The following is a 24,442-nucleotide window of genomic DNA, read 5'->3' as shown; positions in this document are numbered from 1 at the left end:
ATTTCACATTCCAATAGAATTTTAGCCAAATCCAATTTTTGGTTGTTGGTGAATATTTTGTATGTCAGCTCAGTGTGATACATGACTTAAGTTTTCAACCTCTGGTGACAATTGCGCTGTCACTGTTAGTCATAAATGCTGATTCTCAGTTGTTTGTTTACTATTGTAGGGGTCAGTCACAAACTTTACACAATATTTATTGTTACCTAGCCCAAAATAAAGACAAGTGTCCTCAAAATTCAATGTGACGTTAAATTCTGATAGCCAGTCTGGATCCAATAACACATCTCTATTGATGTTTTCCACTACTAAAAGTGTCTGATGAAATGGGACATTCCCAATGTTGCAGTTCACCTGAGTCTCATGTTTCACAACTTTACTTTTGGTTCCAGTAATGCCTACTGCATAAACTCCTGTTACCAGTAATAGTGGTAATTTATGTTTAGTTTGCAATATATTAAAGAAACCACTAGAAATAATTGACACTTCACTACCAGAATCAATAAATATGTTGACTTCAAAATCTTCTACCCTTCCAACTATAATTGGTTGTGGATTAACTGTAGCTAAGTTAGGTTCTTCTAGTGACAACCATTTTTGGTCAGTACTTTATTCATAAAGCTAACATATTTATTATAAGCTAGGCCTCCTAATGTATTTCTATGGCCTGGCTTCTGGCCCTGGATCCAGATCACGTAACGTTTTCCTCATTGTTTGCAATTACTGGTTGGTTACGAAATCAGGATATTACATTTCCTTTTTGTACTCTATTGCTACTAGGTACAAATTCCTGCAATGTTACTGGCCTATGTTTGAAGGTGGATATTTCTTTTGATAACTTTCGCTATCACTATTTTGACTACACAGGTGTACTCTAGCTGTGTCTCTTATAATTACTATTACTATTACTATTATTACTTCTGCAGTAATTCTGACCTTCATTTTGATATAAGTTCTCATTTCAGTTTATCCAAGGTGTCCAGTGTGTCTACAAAGGATAACATTTCTTCCACAGTCTTCCACCCACTACATAACATATCTTTCCTAGCATAGATAGGTAACCTACTTATTAAGATTCTAACTAATCCCTCTTCCTCCATGGGTTTATCCAAGTACTTTGTTTATGCCAAATGCCAGTCAAAGTACCTCCTCATTGTTCCCCATGTACTGCTGTAATACTTTGGGTCCCACAAATCAGATAACAATTTTTCTCGGGCACTTGTTGACCAATACTTCTCCTTAAACTTTTTCTGGAAGTCGGCTCAAGATGAGAAATTCTCAATGTTCACAGTGCCCCATTCTGAAGCCTCTCCGAAAAGGTACCCTACCACGAATTCTGTCTTTTTTGAGTCTTCCCAGTTTTTTGGCAAGGCTTAGTTAAACTGTTTCAGAAAATGAGTTGGGTGTACTTCTCCATCTGGCTTAAATTTTGGAAAGTGCCTGGATAGTCCGGAATTTGCTCCCCATTGTAGGTCGGTTTGATTTAATATTGCAAATGGCAGACTGATACGTGACTTTATATTTGTACTTTGTTGAGTATTAGTGTTGAACAATGCAATGGACCTCACACACACATTTCTATCAAATTACTGCATCTGGACTATTTAATATCACCATTTTAGTATGTGCTACCATCAGTTAGCTGTAGTAGTAACAACAAGGTTTATTACACTGAAAATTGATCATGAGCTCATAAGATACAGGTTTTGAAGTGAATAAATCTATGTGCTTACTTTACTTCAGTTGTGGCCTACATCATGTAGACAAATCCATTATGATATCCTGTATTTATTGAACAAGCGTATTTTAGCTCATGTATGCAGTCATCAAGGGACAACAAAGGCAAGATATTCACAGGTATTTAAACCATTTTTAACTACTCAATTAACTGGTGGGACGTTACAACTGCAGGCTTGAATAATGTTCATTGTAATTTTGAAATGATAGTGCTTATGATGTGTAATCATTATGTCATCAAACCGACCACTTCCAACTAATTTAAGAGACAAAAAAATACATAAAAATGATATCACAGTTCCTGTGTTATTAAGAGTAATGGTGCAATGTTCCTTTGGACAAGCATGCATGTCCAAAGGAACAGGCACATTTGCATCTGAAGCCATTATGAAATCATGAAAAATATTTGCAGTTGTGAATATGGGCAGCCATCAGCTGTATAAGGCAATGAGGAGGACAATGAAAATTTGTAGTGGACTGGGAGGCAAACCCAGATTTCTTGCTTTATGGGAGCTCTTGTGATGCAGGACCAACAACATATGGAAGTTTGGGTCTGGCCATGAGCTGTTCATGGGTAATCAAAATGTTAATGTGATCTCTCAGGTAAAGAGGGAAATGTATTTCACAATGGCTGTAGTCACTGTAGTGCCTGTTCTTTCACTTCATCATTCTTGTTAATAACACAAGCACTGCAATATCACATTTATCCACTAGTACCAGACAGTGACTTTCAATTAAAACATCCTCCCAGTATGGGAATTACGTAAAGTGTTTACAAGTACAAGTTTGGGTCTGGCGGGAAATCCAGATTTCAGTCACAGTCTGACAAAGATTTTCATTGTTATCATTATATAGCTGATGGTTGTCCATATTCGCACTATGAATGCATTTCATGTGCACTGATCAGCCAGAATATTATGACCACTGATCTACTATTGATATAAATCCATCCAGGCAGTAGCAGCATCACTTGATGAGAAGTGACTGTTAGTAAGACACACGAAAGGCACATGTACCAGTGTGTGTGCTGTCAGTGTGTAGAATGGGGAAGGTGCACGATCTATCTGAGTTTGCCCAAGGATGGATTGTGGTAGCCTGGAGGCTTGACACAAGCATTTCAGAAACTTCATGACTTTTTGGGCGCTTGGTGAGTCCTGTGGTCAGTGTCTTAAACACATGGCAAAAACAAGGTGAAACCGTGACCATATGTTGTTGGGTTTGGTGGGCACCCTCATTACAGATTTCAGACATGGTAGGCTGGGCAGACTGGTAAGACAGGACAGGCAGCACACTGTGGCAGAACTAACATCAGACATTAATGCTCAGCATAGTGCAAGTGTGTCTGAACACACAGTGCACAAAACATTCGTAACGATGGACCTCCACAGCCAATGACCCAAGCATGTGCCAATGTGAACATCACAACAGCCACAACTACAGCTGAAATGGGCTCATGACCACCGTCACTGGACATTGGCGAAGTGGCAGAGTGTTTCCATGGCCTGATAATCCCAATATCTTCTTCATCATGCCAGTGGATGGACGTAAATCCATCATCCTCCAGCGGTACAGCTCCTTTACACCTGTACTGAAAGGATGGAGACAAGCTGATGGTGGCACCATTATGCTCTGGGGAATATTTGCATGAACATTCATGGGTTCAGTGGAGCTCATGCAAAGCATGATGATAGCCAAGGAGTATTGTACACTTGTTGTAGATCATATACACCACTTCGTGATGATAACGTCTCCTGACAGCAGTGGCATTTTTCAACAAGATAATGCACCATGTTACAAGGCTAGGGTTGTGATGGAGTGGTTTGAGGAACACAGTGGCAAGTTTCAGTTGATGTACTGGCCCACCAACTCGCCATATCTGAACCCAGTTGTACACATCTGGGATCTGATTGAATGTGGCATCAGAGCTCATCACACCCTTGCCTGGAATTTGTGGGAATTAGCTGAACTGTGTGTACAGATGTGGCGTCAGCTCCCTCCAGCGACCTACCAAGGCCTTATTGCTTCCATGTCATGAAGTGTTACTGCAGTTATCCATGCCAGTGGTAGGCACACCGGCTGTTAGGTAGGTGGTTATAATGTTCTGTCTGATCAGTGTAAATATGTAAAAGAATTTTGATTAGTGGTGTGTGATACTGAATATATCTCTACTCAGTAAAACATAATGCATTTTAAGCATTGAAAGAGACCATATATAGTCACACGAGGCACTGCAGGGTAGTGTCTGGAAGCCCGAAGCACCTTCATGGAAGGGGTGATACAGCCTGTTGCACAGATAAAGAGGCGGTGCTGCGTAGCCTGCAAGAAAGTTTAGTACACACAGCGGTGCAAGAGGTACATCTGTGTAGGTCAGGCCTGGTGTCTGGACTTGTAGTATTTGTTCTGGCCCTGCTCAAGCTCATAATTAGCTGTGTACCTCCCCTCCATGGGATTTTGCAATCAGGAGTAGGGTACTTTCATTCAAGTCATTTTCCAATTCTTGATCAGATGAGCAATTAAAGATGTATTTATTGAGGTCTTGTCTTACATATGATTATTTCCCTACTGAGTTCCATAACTCTTTCAGTCTTGCAGCTAACCATTTTATGGACCTTCTCCAGTCTCTAGTGTCATTGATGTTTAGATCACTCCTGGACTCAGCACAGTGATTATTTTTTCCTGGTGGCAAGTGCGGGGACTTAGGTCATGAAATTAGCATGCAGTTGTCTTGCTATGAGTTACAGAAACAGATTGCTGCTCTTTGGAATACTGAACCTGCTCGGCCTGACATCACAATGGTTTGGCTTTGAGAACACCTTTTGCATTACTTGAATAACCAGTATGCAGGCCAGTGGCAGAGTCAGCAGCCAGGACAGAAAAGAAAGAGGGTTACTCTCTAATTTTTGAGAAGATGAAGGTGCCCACTGAAAGAAGAAGAGGCTATGACTAGCCCAGCAACAGACTGTGCCTGGAGACAAGGACGACATCATGGAAGGTGGCCAGGGCAGTGCAGCCTCAGCAGCAGCAGATGGGCAGTGCCTGGAGTCAAGGAGGACATCCCAGAAAGCGGCTAGGGGTGGCCAAAGATAGTATGATGATGCAGGCAGTGGAGAGGGCATCTTGCAGCAATAGTAGGCAGTGCAGGATCACTGGATGGCATGCAGAGACAGTACAGTGGCAGTGACAGTTGCAGATAATGACGTAGGCCACAGATAGTGCTTTCTGATGTGCCTGAGTCATAAAGTAGGCAATTTGTTAGTTTGTCAGATGTGCTAAAATTAATACTGCAGTCATTTGATGGAACTGAAAACAATGTAAATGAGATCCTCGACAATTGTGAGCTTGTGCTGGCACTTATAGACTCGGCAGCATGATACCCTTTTGGAATTTGTTAAAATTAAAGTAGTGGGCTCAGTACATAGCAAAAGTTATTAGTCAGAGATCTGAGCACCACTTGGCAAGATGTTCGTGCCATATTGTTAGGAAACTGTGCTAGCAGAAGGATTCTTGATTTGTATGCACATCAGGTGCTTGCAAGTTGGCAAGAATGGCGGGAAAGTAAAGGTCAGTGGGACTCCTAAGTTGGATACCATGCAGCACCATTTCAGGGAAGCACTCAGAGATACCTTGTGAGAATTGGAGCTAGAAGGTAGCCTTCCTCTCATTTGACAATTAAGCCAAGCAGTGTTTATCAAAGCACTTTACAATGTTAGGATAAGGACAGTATTGTGTGCACATGGTGGGCAGCTAATGTTGGCATAGGCTATGGAGATAGGTCTGACAGAGGAGAGTACAATAGCCTTAGCCCAAGAAAAGGTGGTCACCCAAGATGGTGGTTCAGTGCTGCAAACTGAGAAGAAAGCCACCAAGTGTTGCATGAGTGCAAAGCCAGGTTTTATGGTCTGAAAGTGTCAAGCAGATAAAAGAATAACGTATCAAGGAAAGGCAGGGAAACAGACCAATCACAAGTAGTGAGATGCTCACAATGTAATTTGCCAAGCCATAGAGGCCCATGTATGCATCTGAAGTCTGTAACATGTTTTTATAAAAAAAAAAAAAAAAAAAAAAAAAATAGTCATTACGTAAGAGACTGTCCAAAAGGCATTTACCATCCATTCAATGCACATAGGAAAATTAAAAACTAAGTAATGATGTAAGAAAGCACTCACCTTTTGCCTTGCCTGGAAATCTATTAACAGTTGAATCCGAAAGTAAAAATGAGTGTATACAATGGGAGTATGAGGATGGCATTACCTATTGCCTGAGATTTCTCATGAATAGTGGTGGTCAGATATGCCAGCTAGGTGTAGTAGTTTGAGAAGCGGCAGAAAGTATAATTGAGCTGAATGTATTAGGATTCGAGGAATTGCTAATATGGTTGCAAGGACAGAAGGAACTGTAACTCTCGAATTACAAATGAGAAACAGAATGCAAGTGAGGCATTGTTTCCACATAATTGAGGAAGATGTGGATCTTCCATTTGATGAGCCGGTGCTCTGAGACTTTTCCAAAGGACATACAGTCATAATCATTTATGCCACTGGAAGCCTGTGGATCCATGGGGGTGGATCAGAATGAAGATGGAGAAAGAGTGTGAGCTCTGCCTAGTGCAGATTGATGTTAGAAGTTGGAAACTTGCTAATATGGTTGCGAGGATACAAGAAACAGAGGGCTCCTTTAGAGAAATCTCACACACAGAGCAAAAGACATGTAAGGAAATTGAGACAGGGTCACAGGATGAGCTCTGCATAGTACATTCAAAGAAAATAGAAGGCTCTTGCAAGAGATGCTCAATAACAAAGTGAGAAACACATGGAAAGATGGGAATGAATAGTGGCAGAAACTCATTAACTGTCAGAATGCATTGAGGCAGGCCACAGGTAACGCTGGAGAGAAGCAAAAAGAGCACAAACAAATTGTTTCAGCATTGACAATTGGACACCAAGAGGAATGAGTATGTTGAATAAAAATAGAGCCAATTGGAATAAGAGAGGCTGTCTTTCCAGAATAGAAATCACCAAGGACTTGTATTTGCTTGAGACATTAGTAAAAGTAGAATAAGGAGAATGCCTAACAAGTGTGGTGAACACCATAGATGAGAGAGTGTCAGTAGACTGTGAAATATGCTCACTATTTTTATTTACTTAAATTTGGCATATTTCGTGACAGTACCTTTTCTGTTAGATGTTTACAAGATGATATTGGTCTTGGCTTCAGTTGTCTAATGGAAGTATGATTCCACAATGCATCTTTGTCGGCTGCAGAAATGACCTGGTTCAATGCGTTTGCCTCATTTTTGGTGCTTCAAATACCATTTCTTTGAATGTAGTTTCTTCTTAAAGTTTATATAAAAAAATAGTAACATAATTCAAAATTATTTATGACGGCGACCTGCACATTGTTCTACCGTCAACACATACCAATTACCAAGAGTTAACTGCCGAGTGCCGACTGACTACAGTCAAAGACGACTCCAGCGTCAAAGACATTTTACACAACACACAAGCTTCCACTTGTAACCAGTCTCTTTGATATTTTTCGTCACATCCACTATAGTAATCAATATGCTGTCACTCTCAAAAATATAAGTAAATTAACATAAGTTAAGGCAAATTACAATAAAAATAATTCTGACAAAAATATAAGAAAACGTTTACAATTTGGTATCAACAAATCCGGTAGAAAATAACACATCTCCCAGATCCATTACAACTGCTCACAGGTGGTAGCTGTAGCATTTACAGACTAAAAGAGAACATTGACACGAGTCTTTTGAATGTGGAAGAGAAGGCAGTAATCATAGAGTGATGCACCATATACAGCAGTGCTTTCCATTTGCCTGGAGACAGATTATCTTACATGGATAGTATCAGCCATGAAATGAAACTGCTACCGCAAGCATGGTAATGTTCACACTCCAACAGAATACCACAAGCACAAAAGAAGGTATTCCAACAGAAAATAAAAAAAATGTTAGAGGATGACATTATAGTACCAAGTAAAAGTGGTTGGAGTTTTTCTTGAGTTAATTATGAAAAAGATGGATGCCAGTGGAAAGCAAAAGTGCTGTAGTCACAGACTGGAGGTGACTTAATGAGATGATCCTAAATTCAGTATATCCATTGCTAAGAGCAGGCAAAATTCTTGATTGTCTAGTAAAGGCAAAGTATTTCTTGACCCTTGACTTAGCAAAGGGCTATTATCAAGTCTTATTAGGCCAACAGGATCAAGAAAAGACAGCTTTCAGTATGATGTATGGGCATTTTGGGTACAAATGAATGTCCATGGGTATTAAGACAGCTTGTAGTACATTGCAGAAGTTAATGAACTCCATTTTGACAGGGCTACAAGATGAAAAATTGTTCATCTATTTGGATGACGTAATATTTGGCTCCTTCTTAGAGGTACATATTGTGCTGCGGACAGAGGTAATCCAAAGGCTTAGAGTCCACACTTTAAAACTACAAGTGGACAAATGTGAGTTTCCATGAAAGGAAGTGTGCTATTTGGGTTATATTTTATTTGCCCAGTGCTTGAGCCAGATCCATTGAGTAAGAAATCAAACAATGGAAAATCCAGGATGGAATGCAATAATATTATGAAAATGATAGTAACTACTCACCATATAGATACATCCCACAGTACAAGTTATTAGGGTTTCTTCCCATTCCACTCACATGTGGAGTGCAGGAAGAATGACTGTCTGAATGCCTCTGTGGATGTGTGCTTGCTCTAATCTTGTCCCCATTATCCCTGCATGCATGATACATAGGGAGTTGTAGTATACTTCTGGACTCATCATTTCAAGTCAGTTCTTGAAATTTTGTTAATAGTCTTTCTTGGGATAGTTCACGTCTATCTTCAAGAATCTTGCAGTTCAATTCCTTCAGTATCTCTGAGGCATTATCCCATGGATCAAAGAAATCTGTGACCATTCATGCTGTCCTTCTCTGTATACATTCAATATCTTTGTAAACTGATTGCACTTCTCCACTATTCCACCAATAAACTTGTTTACCACCTGCTTTACCCACAACTGAGGCCGAGTCCAACAGTGACTCATTAATATTATAGTCATAGGATACTATGGTTTTTTTCCCTTCTTTTTCTCTCTCTCTCTACCTATCTATCTATCTATCTATCTCTATCTCTATCTCTCTCTCTTGTGAAGTGTACAATTTTACATTTCTGAACATTTAAGGCGAGTCACAAATCTGTCCACCACTTTGAGATCTCATCAAGATCTGACTGAATATTTAAGCAGTCTCTTTTCAACAGTACTTCATTATAGATAATTTCATCATCTTCTGACAGTATAAGGTTACTATTAATATTGTACAAAAGGTCATAAATGTAAAACATGAACAACAAAGCTCCTATCAGACTTCTCTGGGGCACACATGAAGCTACTTCTGCATCTAATGATGGCTCTCCATCCAAGATGACAGGCTGCATCCTCCCTACCAAAATATTCTCAATCCAGTCACAAATTTTGTTTCATACTCCCTATGATCAAACTTTTGACAATAAGCATAGGATGTGGTAATGAGTCAAATGCTTTTCAGAAATCAGGAATACTGCATCTACCCAACTGGCTCAATCAAAAGCATTCAGTATGTTATGTGAGAAAAGTGCGAGTTGGGTTTCCCATAGTTGATGTTTTCAAAATCCATGGTGGTTGGCATTTCATTCTGTTCAAGATACACTATTATGTTTGAGCTCAGAATATGTTCTAAGATTCTACAACAAATTGATGTCAAAGATATCGGATGGTAATTTTGTGGATAACTTCTACTGCCTTCTAGTAGACAGATGTTACTTGTTGTCATGTCCAGCGAATGGTCTAGATGCTCATTGACAACAGAGATTGGAGAAGGTCTGTCCAGTCAGCTAACATGGAGATGGCTAGCTGCAAGTTTGAAAGAGTTGTGGACCTTGGTCAAGCAATAATCAAAGAAAGACAAGATTTGAATAACTAAAATCTTTAATTCCTCACCTGGGCAATAATTGGATAATGACTTGAATGAAAGCACACTTCTCCTGATTGCAAAATCCCTTGGAGGGAGGTATGTGGCTAAGTATAAACATGGGCAGAGCCATAGTGAATACTACAAGTTCGGACCCCGGGCTTGACCTAAACAGACATCACTCTTGGACTGCTATCTGTATTAACCTCTCTAGCAGGCTATTCTGTGCTGCCTTTTATCTGTGCAGCAAGCTGCGACACCCCTTCCTTGTAGTGCTTCCAAACACTGCCCTGCATGGCCTCATGTGACCATATATGGCCAACGACAATGCACTGCTGAGCCTTGTGGCTTTCCACATGAGTCTACATAACATTTCTGAACAACGCCCAAACTGACACTCTTTCTGTGATGTCTCCTTTGTACTTTGAGTACTTTCTAGAAAATTTAATTCACTCTGATTGCTGTTCTGCTGCCTTTCAGATGTTGCATTTTTTTAAAATATATGACATCTGCCCCCCCCCCCCCCCCCCCTCCCCCTTATGGAACAATTTGTTGGACATGTTGCCAGTGACTACAAATTTTTATAAAAGGTTTTTCACAAATTTTATTCCATTAATGGGGAAACACACATTTTCTTTACAATAACGTTCAAAAGACACGCATAACTGCTCTACAACTGTCCACAACATAAATGCTTATAAATCAATCATTTCCTGTAAGGGCAAGATTTATATTTTTATGTTTCACATTTAATATCATTGTTACATGTTCCAGTACCGGGAATAAAGGTACATTTTATTTTACAATCTGAGACATTTTGTACTTCCCCACCAATTCTCTTTTCTGGCAGGATGTGTGTATAGCTATTTTACAATCAACTTTGCAATAAATTACACTTGTTACACTGATGTACACTCCCTAAACAATTACAGTTTTAATGCTTGAAAGAGAAACTGCTTTACACAAATTTTTTACACTTTCTACCATTGGTATCATTCTTCAGTATTTGTTCATTTTTGTCTTAACACTTTGATAAACATCACTTCTAACATGTTTAAGAGGCACTAGAGATCTGTTAAAAAGTCCCTCTTTAGTGTCTCTAGATGTGCTTCTCATAAGATGATACCAGACTATACCCCTATCTGGGCAATGATTTATAATAATATTTTTTTATAATAATATTTTTAACACATATTTTTCCACAACAATCATTACTCATTGTTTTGCACACAAATTTTAAACAGTCTTGGCAACATTTACAAAATGTGCATAGACAAAATAATATTACTATAATTACTATAACAGAGCCCATGGATCTCCAGAAAGAGAAATGACTTACCAAGAGGTTTCTGATGGCACTTCTCTCCAGGCATTCAGACTCACTTGATAGCTCATCCACCTTATGTTCTGTAAGTGTTAGGTCACCTAAGTGCCTAATTGCAGGTTGTATTGACAGTTCCAGCTGAAGTTCACTTATACTCTTCATCTCACTATTCACTATGCAGAAATCTATTTCCATGCTTAAGTTTGCCACAACATCACTATTTGGGACATTTGTTCAAATTATATTTTCAGGCTGTATTACAATCTGAGCCATATACTCACAACATCTACCTAAAATTTTTATCTTCCCTGTACCTCAGAAAATGATATCTGTGGGACTTCCGTCATGACAGTTGACGGTAATGCCTTCATCTGTCAGGGCAACAAACAGCCATTCATTATTACTTAATGGTGTCCACAGACTTTCATTTAACTCTGTTAGCAACTGCATGCAATCTTCCAGAATTTCTCACACTGGTTGCAGCATCTTAGCTTCACACTTTTCATGATCATACATGAATAAAAGTATAAATACTTATTTGCATAATTTGAAGCTCTGGTCTACTGTCTCACATGGTAACTGCTCTTTATTTAACTTTTCATACTGACGTTTTGTGTGATAAACTAGCAGTAGCCCTTTCTCTGGGGCAACACACATAAATAAATGTTTCATTCCGTCCACTTCTGAGGTTAATGGTAGTATTTTGTAGAGATTGTACACATCGTTCTCTACTAGTGGCACATTTAACGCATAACTTAAGATTTTCCCACCAATGAAAACATCAAGATCAACAATTCTGATTAATTGTTATCCTCTGTCTACCACAAGATCAACAGGGAACTTCTTCTCTTTGATTTCATCTTCTATTAGTTCTAGATACTTTGCGATCTGAACTGGACCAATCAGGTGTGGCTCCAGAATGTCTTTCTGAGACTGGCAATGACTGATATTAACATACTATATTCCCAGTCTAGCTCATTGAAAATGTCCACCAGTTGTATCAGCTATTCATTAATGGTCATCAAAATTATTGCTCTCTGTCACCATTTGTAAGTACCATTCTCAAATGCTACTATGTGCTGGCTTAATTGCTTCATTCCATGCATGATAATTTCTTCACTTTTCATTATGGAGCTCACCATCTGATTAAAACTAGTCACTGTTTAACTATTGTCACTTGCTACTTTGAAAGTCAGAGCAGCTCCTTCTGTTCTCCTTCGAAGACATCTATCTTCATCTTGAAGTATGTGACATCATCTTTGTCTAGTGTTACGAACAGAACCTTACTAACCTTGCCCACAAAGTTGAAGGTTCCTCATTTCTTTATGTGGGATTCATGCTGTGTCTCTTTCCCAATAAGACCCAGTGCCTTTTCTGTTTTTCCTATGTTAAAGTGGCATGAATTTTCTGCACTGCATTCTGCTGCACTCACACTACATGGCTCCAACTAGGAAAACTCCTTAGCCTGTTGGCATGAACCATAATATTTTTATTTTGGCTGCAGACAGATTACAACATTAGACTCTTTTGTTCATACCACCATGTATGGACCCCAACATTGTATATCTAACTTAATTGATCTATCTCATCATAAGCTCTCATCAAACAACGGAACCTTTTCCCCACAATGGAATTCCTTTGAATGCTGGGTCCAATTTTAATATTCCTTGTTTTTTATCTTACATTGCACATTCTGTGTTCCTGCACATTGGTGCATTTATTGCATGTGCTTCTTTAGCTATGCCACATACTCATCAAAATTATATCTCACACCAGCCACATCTTTCTGCAGTATCCCTAGAATGTTACATGTTCTTCCAAAGAACAATTCGTGTGCCATATAACAAGTCATACTATGCAGTGTTGTACTATACAAAAAAACCACAAATGGCAATCAACTATCCCAGTTTGTCTGTGCACTATTTACATCTCTGTTAATGTTTGGTGTAATCTCTCTAATGCTCTCTTTGGTTGGGGGTGGTAACTTGCTGTCTGTATCTTCTTGATACACAGTAGTTTGCATACTCTTTTCATAGTCTCACTTATGAAATTACTTCCCAGATCTCTTGACAATACTGACAGCCCTCCATACCACCATACCACAGTATAATGTTCTCAATTAGCAACCTTGTTACTGTGACAGTCATCTACCTTTCAATGGGTTCAGCTACAAAAAACTTCATCAGCACATCCTGAAACGTAAGGATATACTTGTTCCCCCTGTCTGTCTAGTTTAGTGGAACTACTATGTTAAAGTCACACCTTTCACGAACATGCTCAGGTGTCTTTGTAATCTCTAGAGGCATCTTTATCTGTTTCCTAGTGAGCCTATTCTTTTGACAACTTTCGTATTTCCAGATATAATCTTCTATATCTTTCTCCATACTATTCCATACTCAGTACTTCTTTATTCTCTCATAGGTTCTTCCTATGCCATGGCATCCTCCAGTGGGTTAATCATGAAACTGTTTTAATATTGGAGCTTTTTCAGTTGCATTTATTTCTTGTGTCTTTACTGACTCAGCTGTCCCTTGTTTCTGGATATACTTTTTTATATCCTTGATGCAGAGTTTGCATTCCTGTATAGTATCTTTTTCTATTCTCAGAACAGCTGTTTTATGTCTTGTGCCCTTGTCAGCTGCACATGCTGCCTGCTTGTGTGGGCCAAAAGCCCGCTTAGTCGCCTGCTGGTGGGTCCCTGACCTGCACAACGACTTCCATTTCCACTGTGTCTTGACCTAGGCTGCTGCCACCTTCATGTTGTGTTCCAGTCACCTTGACCCCTCTCACTTGTGAGAGTGTGTTGGCAACTTGATTTTGTTTCCCCCTCTTGTAAAGAATCTGGTAGTCATATTCCTCTAGCTTTAACCTATACTTCATCAATCTAGATGATGGATCTGATATACTACCTATCCATGTTAGGGGTTTATGCTCAAGTACGTATCAGGAACCTTCTTTCAAATACATAGGGTCTAAAATATTTCACAGTCCAAAAAACAACCAACATACCCTTCTCAATCATACTGTACAATCTATAACAACGTAGTGTCTGATGTTGCAAAAGCAAGCAGCAATCTTCATTGTTGTGTACACTGAAACGCACATGGATTTGGATGTAGTGGAACTGAAAACTCAGAGAAAGAGGTGTAGAAATGAGTATTACAAGCAATCACATCATTATGCCCAAAGAGTTCAAGTGTAACACTTTCAAATATTGACAATTGAAAGTTTTATGGGAAATAGTTACGAATAGAAACAATTACTTAAATTTCCATCACCAGACATTACATTTTAATTAGCAATAGGAAGATAAATTTATTTTCAAGCCATATTGACGCTGGGACAACAGCAAGATCAAATGGTCCACAGTATTTTGGAAAAACTTTACTAGCCTCTCTCTTTACATTTGAATTATGATGATAACTCTTAACCAGAACTAATTAATCTGTATCAAATATGGGTATATTCACATGTTCATTCCAGTTACTTAGTTAATTTCTTATATAATTTATTGGATTTTATCTTTTATATATGTGGTCATTTAAATAATTTTAATAATGATTTTTAGTAACATTTTTATTCATAAGTTAAACATGGATATCCCTGTAGACATGTATGATCACTCATTTGTTATCATCTGAAACTCAGGAATCATCTGAGGCCAAATACTCATAATATGTCTCTTAGAACAATATATTCTATGAAGTTGCCCTATCTTGTTCATACCACATCTACAAGGATTTGATTGAGGGTGGTACACTGGTGACCAAATTAAAGCAACAAACCACTATTTCCCAGTTCTGTTACTAATTCATGATATAATCACAAAAACTGTGAACAGATGGCTGTATGATCATGTTCTGCATGAAAGAGGGCATTCTGGTCAACGGACAACCAAGCCAATGATGATGTCAGGGCACCTACCACATGGAGTAGTGTTTGCTGCATAGTCCCACATCCACAATCACTGTGTACACAGTCACAAGTGGTGCAGTGTGGCACAAATAAGACAGCTCCCAGGCTCTCTGCTGTCGTGGGCCAAATGAAGAATGGAAGCAGGACAGCTGCAAGCTGATGTTGCCTGTTGGCTTAATATGAATCATTCTGTTGTTTATCGGATGTGGCAAAAGTTTATAGAGACTGAAACTGAATCCCAAAGACCAGGGCAGGGCTGATCATGTGAGACATCAGAGAGAGAGAGGACTCTTATTTGGCTGTAAGGGCACAATGACACCACTTCAGTACTGCACGGTATGGGCTTTCAAAACATATGAAATGTAATGATCGTGGTGTGACCCTCAACTACGCACCCTCAGACTCAGGGATGAAAAATTAAAAGTTTTGGTTGGTTTCATTGTCTAGTGGTTGAGATACATAGTTGCTGCATTACAGGCCAATTACTGCTGAGTGTACAGTATATGATAAGAATAACACATGAATTGAATGGTCAAATGTTTCTATCACTCAGCAATTGCGAATTATGAATGTAACATATAAATTTATAGATGAAAGATTGCAATTAAATAAAATCTGCAGTTACTATCTTAACAACTTTAAATGATGAGTAGAATAGTAGAAGTACTTTTGAGAATGTGATATATTTCTGCCAAACACTTATTGGTGTTGATAGTCCAGCAATTAAATAAAATATGAGTTGAATAACAGGGAAACAATAGATTCCTACTTCACGTAATTAGTTATGAACAACAATATAGCTCATGAGATATTCACTTCTAAATGCACACTACATCTTCAAAGCAGAAGTCATGGAAGTCTCACAAGTGCATAAGTCGGCACTCCGAAGTATTTCTATCTGTCGTGACCATGTGCAAGCTGCTCCACACTCTCCAAGTTTCTGCTGCGACCAAGCGTGCGTCACGCTGTCGCTTCCCGTGTGCTGTGCCGTACTCCCCAGCACTTTCTGTGTCCTGTGTGATTGTCCCTTGTAGTTCACTGTTCCAAACTCCCTGTGTCCTCTCCAGAAACCATGCTCCTCCCCAACCTCCATACGTCTCTCTTAGTATCGAGTGCTGCGATTGGGTAGAGCGCTCCATCCATGTCTCCAAGCCAACGTATTCAAACAAACATAATGAAACACATTTGAAATACTGGTTTTACATTTAAATAACGTGAAATTAAATACATATTCCTATGGATGGACCATAAACATGCTCTAACACACATTATTAGATACATAAACAAATTAAATAAACCTACATCAAGGAATATAACAAAAGATAGGCCAGTAGCCTAATGTCTCTGTGCTTTGTAAAACACAGTAAATATTTAACCAATTTCTTCATGAATAGTATGTATCAGATGTAAACAAAAACATAGATGAATAAATATATTTACAAGCATGCTGCTAGCATTTTTTTTTCATGTAACTGTGGAGTACTTATGGCCTGACACGATTGATAGTAATCGGCCACTTTGACCTCCAGTGACTCATGTACTATTCAAGTTACATGCCTGTTATTTATATCAATTTAGGTTTACCCTAATATCTTTCTAAAGACATGTTGATTAATGAAATCGGATGAAGCATTTAAATTTTTAAAATTTGTTGTTGGGTGTTAATTGTATAATTTACCATCAGATATTAAATTTTAAACCAATAAAGATATTGAAAATCTGATTACACCATCCGAATCATCGTGCAAAGAACGGTAATGTACATGTTTCTTTTTGAGATGTCACGATTTATCTGGCTACTATTAATTTCTATACAAACCATGAAATGTGTCCCATTAAGGTTTCACAAAGTCCCTCATCTTTGGCACTCCCAGCATAGACATCTTCTTCATCGACACAAAGCACCATCCTCATCACAGTGGAATTCCCAGCTGCGTGGCTGGACCATGTGCTGGGGCTACCCCTTTCATCCAGCTATCATTTGGCACCACGTGTTTGCTGCCGGGCGCCGGCCTGCAGAGCAACCCATAATGTTTACGAGATCTTTGTAGTGATGTGGGAGCAGCATGAATTTTGAAATAATTTAAACTAACACAAATTATGAACAAAATGGCATATTAATTAAATGCCTGCATTTCAGATGCATCATCAAGTTTCTGGACAAGAAATAAAATTTTTAAATGCAGTTTCACTTATGCGCGATTTTGTAAGCACTTCTTGTGCCACTCCCTCAGTGCTAAGGCTCCTTCTTGCACTAATTTCTTTTTTCTGTTGCAGTACACATGCTCACATGGATTTTAGCATGGAGTATTGATGAACTCCCGTTAGTCTTTTGACCAAGTGCCTCACAGAAATTGTGTCTGCCTCTGAATTCCGAGCTCCACCGTCTATCATGACAAATCTGTCTACAACAAAAACCGAAAGTAGAAACCTGTCAACAAACCATTTCCCAAAACCAACCGGGATCCTCGCTAACGATTCCCTCCAGTGGAGAGTGATACTTTAGGAACAAAGTCACAAGGCAAATGACTGAATCACAGGAAACTCAAATTCTCATAAGTTCTATTTAATTGACTTAAATCAATCCTTCCTACCTCCACACACGAAAAATTTTGTGCACATACAATACCCTTCAAATTGACCACTACATTCTTTGTCACACTTTTATACAAAGCATAAATCAACACATATTTTACTTAAATTCACGAGGTCACTGACCTCCACGCACCCTCAGTGTTTAAACTTCCCCATTTTTCACACGTACAATGCCACAATAAAGTAATAAATTACTAATGAATCCCCAAGAAAAGCAAAAAAATTATCCCTCCAAAATTACTACCACTAATTACAGATTTGAACAGCTTTTCACTTCTGCCCTTTCTCTATATACCCTTAGCAATTTTAAACTTGTCTTATTTCCACATATGCGCCAGCAACGACCGTAACGGTATACCATACCAACCCCAATCTGTCTCACTTGAATCACACTCCTCCTTCATATACCCATTTGTACGAACTTCATCACACAAACTATCCCCATCTACACTATTTACTTCAGCCCCCTCTAAATTTTCTGTTAGTTCTTCCACACATTTCGTCAATTCACTACCCACAGCATGCACAACTTTACTGTTTTTCCCCTCCAAAATATCGACACTTGCAGCTTCAACAAAATTACACATCAATTCACTGTTAAACACTTTATCTTCCTGAAATAATACATCAATGCCTAAGCAATCATCACCATAAATATTCATCTCAGCAACCTTATCTGCTGATATACGATTTAAATCACTACATAAATTCACATCAGAAACCTTACTTTCCTCCGTTGAACAATCAACTTTACATGAATCGTACACAACTTTATCCTCCGCCGCTACATTACACAAATTGCTGCTACCTTGCTGTACAATTTTGGGACTTACAGACTTGCTACATTCTGCTGTGATCAGACAAAAATCAGCACACAGTGCTATTTCTACACACTTTTCATCCAGATTAACATCCAATCCTACTTTACATACATTCTCACATTTACACTCTGACAAATGTTTTAGATCCACATATTCATCAATAAGTTTCATTTTGCCTTCATTTGTGACTAGAAACGTGTAAATTTTTTCCTCCAATGTACCAATACCAGTAGCTTTTACATCATTACATAAATTACCATTACTCTGTTCCTTTAAACAGATGTGTAATTTAAACAGAAATCATCTACCTCCGTTGATACATTTTTAACTGGTGAAACCAATGCTAAGCCTCCCTTAGTAACATTGATGCTTTCCGCCGAAACACAGCCTTGCAGTTGGCGAGACCAAAGCTACACTACTTTCACAAACATCGACCTTTTTGTCGACTGACTAATACTTGTTACTACAACACCTTCCTTACTGCAATTGTTACTATTTCTTAATACCTCTCCAGAACTCTCCACATGATTTACTTTCACAAAATTCATCTCTTCTTTAACTTCTTTTTGAACCACTGAATCTTTCCATTCATCACCATTCACAAACACATTCATTACACATTCATAACTTACATCATTCCCCGCAAATTTATTCTCATTACTTTTACTTAAATCTCTCACAAATCTATGCTTGTGCCATTTGTGCCTGCTTTTATCAAAAGAGCCACCTATATAGTCTCCATTTTTAACATACTCCATATTACATATTTGTTGCCTTTCTCCAAACCTACCAACATTTCTACCATTACCATTATCTCCAGTTCTTTTCATTATCTGTTCATATTGCCATCCCCGGACCTGAGATGTGGTGAACATCAGTTTCCCGACCAGTTGTTATGCGAATGCACTTTGCGTGAATTTCTCCCGTCAAATCTGCGTTCCTTACTCGGATCCCGTTCATGGAATTTATCACTCCTGTTTGTTCTTCGACCATTCTGCTCATTCCAGCTACTATCTCCCTGAGAGTTCCTTTGATTTCTCTCATGATTATTATTTTTGTGGGGGTTATTTGGACTCCCATTTTGATAACTACAACGTGGTTTGCTCTGAGGTTTGAACTTCAAAGCCCTCTCTAATTTTTCTACAAATTCCAGAAATTTGTCCATGTAATCACATGGACTATGGACAACATCCAACTGCAAATCTTCGGGTAATTGCCTTTCTAACAAACCCCCAACGGGTTTTTCACATGCATAACTTTGCCAAGTTCGTGCTTGCAGAACTCTCTCATCGTCCCATTACCGTATCTATAACTCGACCTGTTTAAGAATTTGCCTGACATAGTTGTAGCTGCTGCTGGATACAATGTATTCCAACTGTCTCCGATTCCACTGTCCATTAAATGTGCTAACCGTTACTGTTCCCTCCACTCAACTTATTTAGACTCTTGAGCCCCCACTCAAATTACCTTTACCATAATAGATTAGGACCTCTACTGATAGCATGTGTTAATTGTGAAAATTACTGTATAATTTCACTATTTCCAAAAACCTTATTGTCGGGGGGGGGGGGGGGGGGGGGGGGGGACACTGTGTTTTGCGAGAGGTTCACTCTACAGGAATCTCTACTGGTTTTGCAAAGGTTTTTACACTTCACATAGTATGCTGGATAACAGAGAGCAAAGGAATTAGCACTTTGCAGGACCCAAATCCGGGACGAGCCCACAATTGCGGGCTTTCAAAACATATGCAGTGTAATGATGGTGGTGTGATCCTCAACTACGCACCCTCAGACTCAGGGTTGAAAAATTAAAAGTTTTGGTTGGTTTCGTTGTCTAGTGGCTGGGATATGTAGTTGCTGCATTACAGGCCAAATACTGCTGAGTCTACAGTATATGATAAGAATAACACATGAATCGAACGGTCAAAGGTTTCTGTCACTCGGCAATTGCGAATTATGAATGTAACATATAAATTTATAGATGAAAGATTGCAATTAAATAAAATCTGCAACTACTGTCTTAACAACTTTAAATGATGAGTAGAATAGTAGAAGTACTTTTGAGAATGTGGTATATTTCTGCCAAACACTTATTGGTGTTGATAGTCCAGCAATTAAATAAAATATAAGTTGAATAACAGGGAAACAATAGATTCCTACTTCACGTAATTAGTTATGAACAACAATATAGCTCATGAGATATTCACTTCTAAATGCACACTACATCTTCAAAGCAGAAGTCATGGAAGTCTCACAAGTGCATAAGTCGGCACTCCGAAGTATTTCTATCTGTCGTGACCATGTGCAAGCTGCTCCACACTCTCCAAGTTTCTGCTGCGACCAAGCGTGCGTCACGCTGTCGCTTCCCGTGTGCTGTGCCGTACTCCCCAGCACTTTCTGTGTCCTGTGTGATTGTCCCTTGTAGTTCACTGTTCCAAACTCCCTGTGTCCTCTCCAGAAACCATGCTCCTCCCCAACCTCCATACGTCTCTCTTAGTATTGAGTGCTGTGATTGGCTAGAGCACTCCATCCATGTCTCCAAGCCAACGTATTCAAACAAACATAATGAAACACATTTGAAATACTGGTTTTACATTTAAATAACGTGAAATTAAATACATATTCCTATGGATGGACCATAAACATGCTCTAACACACATTATCAGATACATAAACAAATTAAATAAACATACATCAAGGAATAGAACAAAAGATAGGCCAGTAGCCTAATGTCTCTGTGCTTTGTAAAACACAGTAAATATTTAACCAATTTCTTCATGAATAGTGTGTATCAGATATAAACAAAAACATAGATGAATAAATATATTTACAAGCATGCTGCTAGCATTTTTTTTTCGTGTAACTGTGGAGTACTTATGGCCTGACACGATTGATAGTAATTGGTCACTTTGACCTCCAGTGACTCACGTACTATTCAAGTTACATGCCTGTTATTTATACCAATTTAGGTTTACCCTAATATCTTTCTAAAGACATGTTGCTTAATGAAATCGGATGAAGCATTTAAATTTTTAAAATTTGTTGCTGCGTGTTACTTGTATAATTTACCGTCCGATACTAAAATTTAAACCAATAAAGATATTGAAAATCTGATTACACCATCCGAATCATCGTGCAAAGAACGGTAATGTACATGTTTCTCTTTGAGATATCACGATTTATCTGGCTACTATTAATTTCTATACAAACCATGAAATGTGTGCCATTAATGTTTCACAAAGTCCCCCGTCTTTGGCACTCCTGGCATAGACATCTCCTTTATCGACACAAAGCACCGTCCTCATCACAGCAGAATTCCCAGCCACATGACTGGACCATGTGCTGGGGCTACCCCTCTCATCCGGCTATCATTTGGCACCACGTGTTTGCTGCCAGGTGCCGGCTGGCCGAGCAGCCCGTGCGGCTTCCATGACTCTGAACATATAATATGGCCAGGGCATCACAACTCTCCCATTACCCCACAACAGCAACTGGCATCTGAGCACGCAGCATAAACTACATGTTTTGTATCAAGGCAAACAGTGTACAGCAAACTTCAGCAGAGAGGCTTTATTATTGGAGACCTGCTGTATGTTACCTCTGATGTGTTTTCACAGAAGGGAATGTCTAGATTGGAATCATCAACATACCATCTGGACAACTGAACACATATTTACATATGTCTGCCTGTGTCTGTATATGTGTGAATGGATATGTTTGTGTGTGTGTGCGAGTGTATATCTGTCCTTTTTTCCCCCCTAAGGTAAGTCTTTCCACTCCTGGGATTGGAATGACTCCTTACCCTCTCCCTTAAAACCCACATCCTTTTGTCTTTCCCTCTCCTTCCCTCTATCCTGATGAAGCAACCTTGGGTTGCGAAAGCTTGAAATTTGTGTGTTTGTTTGTGTGTTTTTTATTGTGTCTATCTACCAGCACTTTCTCATTTGGTAAGTCACAGCATCTTTGTTTTTTATATTTATTTTTCCCACATGGAATGTTTCCCTCTATTATATTCATTTAATGTAAACATTTCTCTTTGGTTATTGTCAGCTGCAGTATGTATGTCTAACATGTAACAATAAAGGTACATCGTCCCAAAATTCAGTTTGGAATGAGGAAGGTAACTGAAAACAAAACACAAATTGTCTAAATTATACTTAAAATTTTTCAAATTAAACTTTAGTATTCAAATTCTCTTTCAAATTCTGAATGTGTCAGGGGTAAACTACAGAGAGCGAAAGGCTATTTACAATTTGTACAGAAACCAGATGGCAGTCATAAGAGTTGAGTGACATGAATGGAAGGAAGTGGTTGGGAAGGGAGTTAGACAGGGTTGTAGCCTATCCCTGATGTTATTCAATCTGTATATTGAGCAAGCACTAAAGGAAACAAAAGAAAAATTCGGAGTAGGAATTAACATCCATGGAGAAGAAATAAAAACCTTGAGGTTCGCCAATGACATTGTAATTCTGTCAGAGACAGCAAAGGACCTGAAAGAGCAGTTCAACGGAATGGACAGTGTCTTGAAAGGTGGATATAAGATGAACATCAACAAAAGCAAAATGAGGATAATGGAATGTAGTTGAATTAAATCAGGTGATGCTGAGGGAATTAGATTAGGAAATGAGACACTTAAAGTAGTAGATGAATTTTGCTATTTGGGAAGCAAAGTAATTGATGATGGTCAAAGTAGAGAGGATGGAAAATGTGGACTGACAATGGCAAGGAAAGCGTTTCTGAAGAAGAGAAATTTGTTAACATCGAGTATAGATTTAAGTGCCAGGAAATCGTTTCTGAAAGTATTTGTATGGAGTGTAGCCATGTATGGGAGTCACACATGGACGATAATTAGTGTGGACAAGAAGAGAATTGAAGCTTACAAATGTGGTCCTCCAGAAGAATGCTGAAGATTAGATGGGTAGATCACATAAATAATGAGGTGGTATTGAGTAGAATTGGGGAGAAGAGAAATTTGTAGCACAACTTGACTAGAAGAAGGGATCGGTTGGTAGGACATATTTTGAGACATCAAGGGATCACCAATTTAGTATTGTAGGGCAGCGTGGAGGGTAAAAATCGCAGAGGGAGACCAAGAATGAATACACAACGCAGATTCAGAAGGGTATAGGTTGCAGTAGGTACTGGGAGATGAAGAAGCTTGCACACGATAGTGTAGCATGGAGAGCTGCATCAAACTGGTCCCTGGGCTGAAGACCACATCAACAACAATAACAACATTCAGTTTTAGTTATCAGTCTCCTGACTGTAGCAGTGCAGTTAGTTTTTTAAAAACATTTTGTTTAAAGACAAAATTTAACATTACAATATTCACTAACCATGTTATGCATAAAATTTCTGCACAGAAAAAAGTTAATTGTATAAGCATTGATCAATCTCAATTGAAACAATCTGTTCTCCACTTTTGAAAGAATAATTTGCTTTGCCCAAAAATATTTTGTAATATTCTTGTTACCCTTATATCCAGGTTTCTAACCACACATAATTTTGACAAAATTAGTGTACTAATTAGAAAATTATTGTAATTAAAAATTTTATGTGTTTCAAACATTCTTGTAGGAAATGTGAGGATATAAATACAGGTGTTGCATGCCAACTTCAATTTCACCTGTGTTTTGTTTCTGAGATATAAATGTATTCTCATTCATGGTCTGTGATTTGTTGTCATGCTGTACACATCCTATACCAATATTAATTGTAAAGATACTGTGACGCATTGAAATTTCTATTTCATCTGAAGATGTTTGATACTTTGTTTCGTTGCAGAAAGTTGTTTTGATGTAAGTAAATATTGAAAAAGAGAGAGAAAAATGTTTTAATCATCATATAACATACCTGATTTTGAACAGTGAGCTGAAAATAAGTCAAACATAGCTAAAAATTAGTTTGTTTATAATTATTTGTTTTTTAAGATTGGTGAATATTAATATGTAAAACACGCATGAATTTCTTTGATGTTTAATTTTGTTGTATACTAGTGTGGGAAGGAATATTGCTGGGTGATTACTACCAAGTTATCATCCAAACTGTTGTACCACTTAGCACATCTTTTATTGGCTGAGTGAAGTG

This window comes from Schistocerca serialis, chromosome 5 (assembly GCF_023864345.2).
Source record: "Schistocerca serialis cubense isolate TAMUIC-IGC-003099 chromosome 5, iqSchSeri2.2, whole genome shotgun sequence".
Taxonomy (NCBI): Eukaryota; Metazoa; Arthropoda; class Insecta; order Orthoptera; family Acrididae; genus Schistocerca; species Schistocerca serialis.
Note: the sequence above shows the minus strand (reverse complement) of the source record.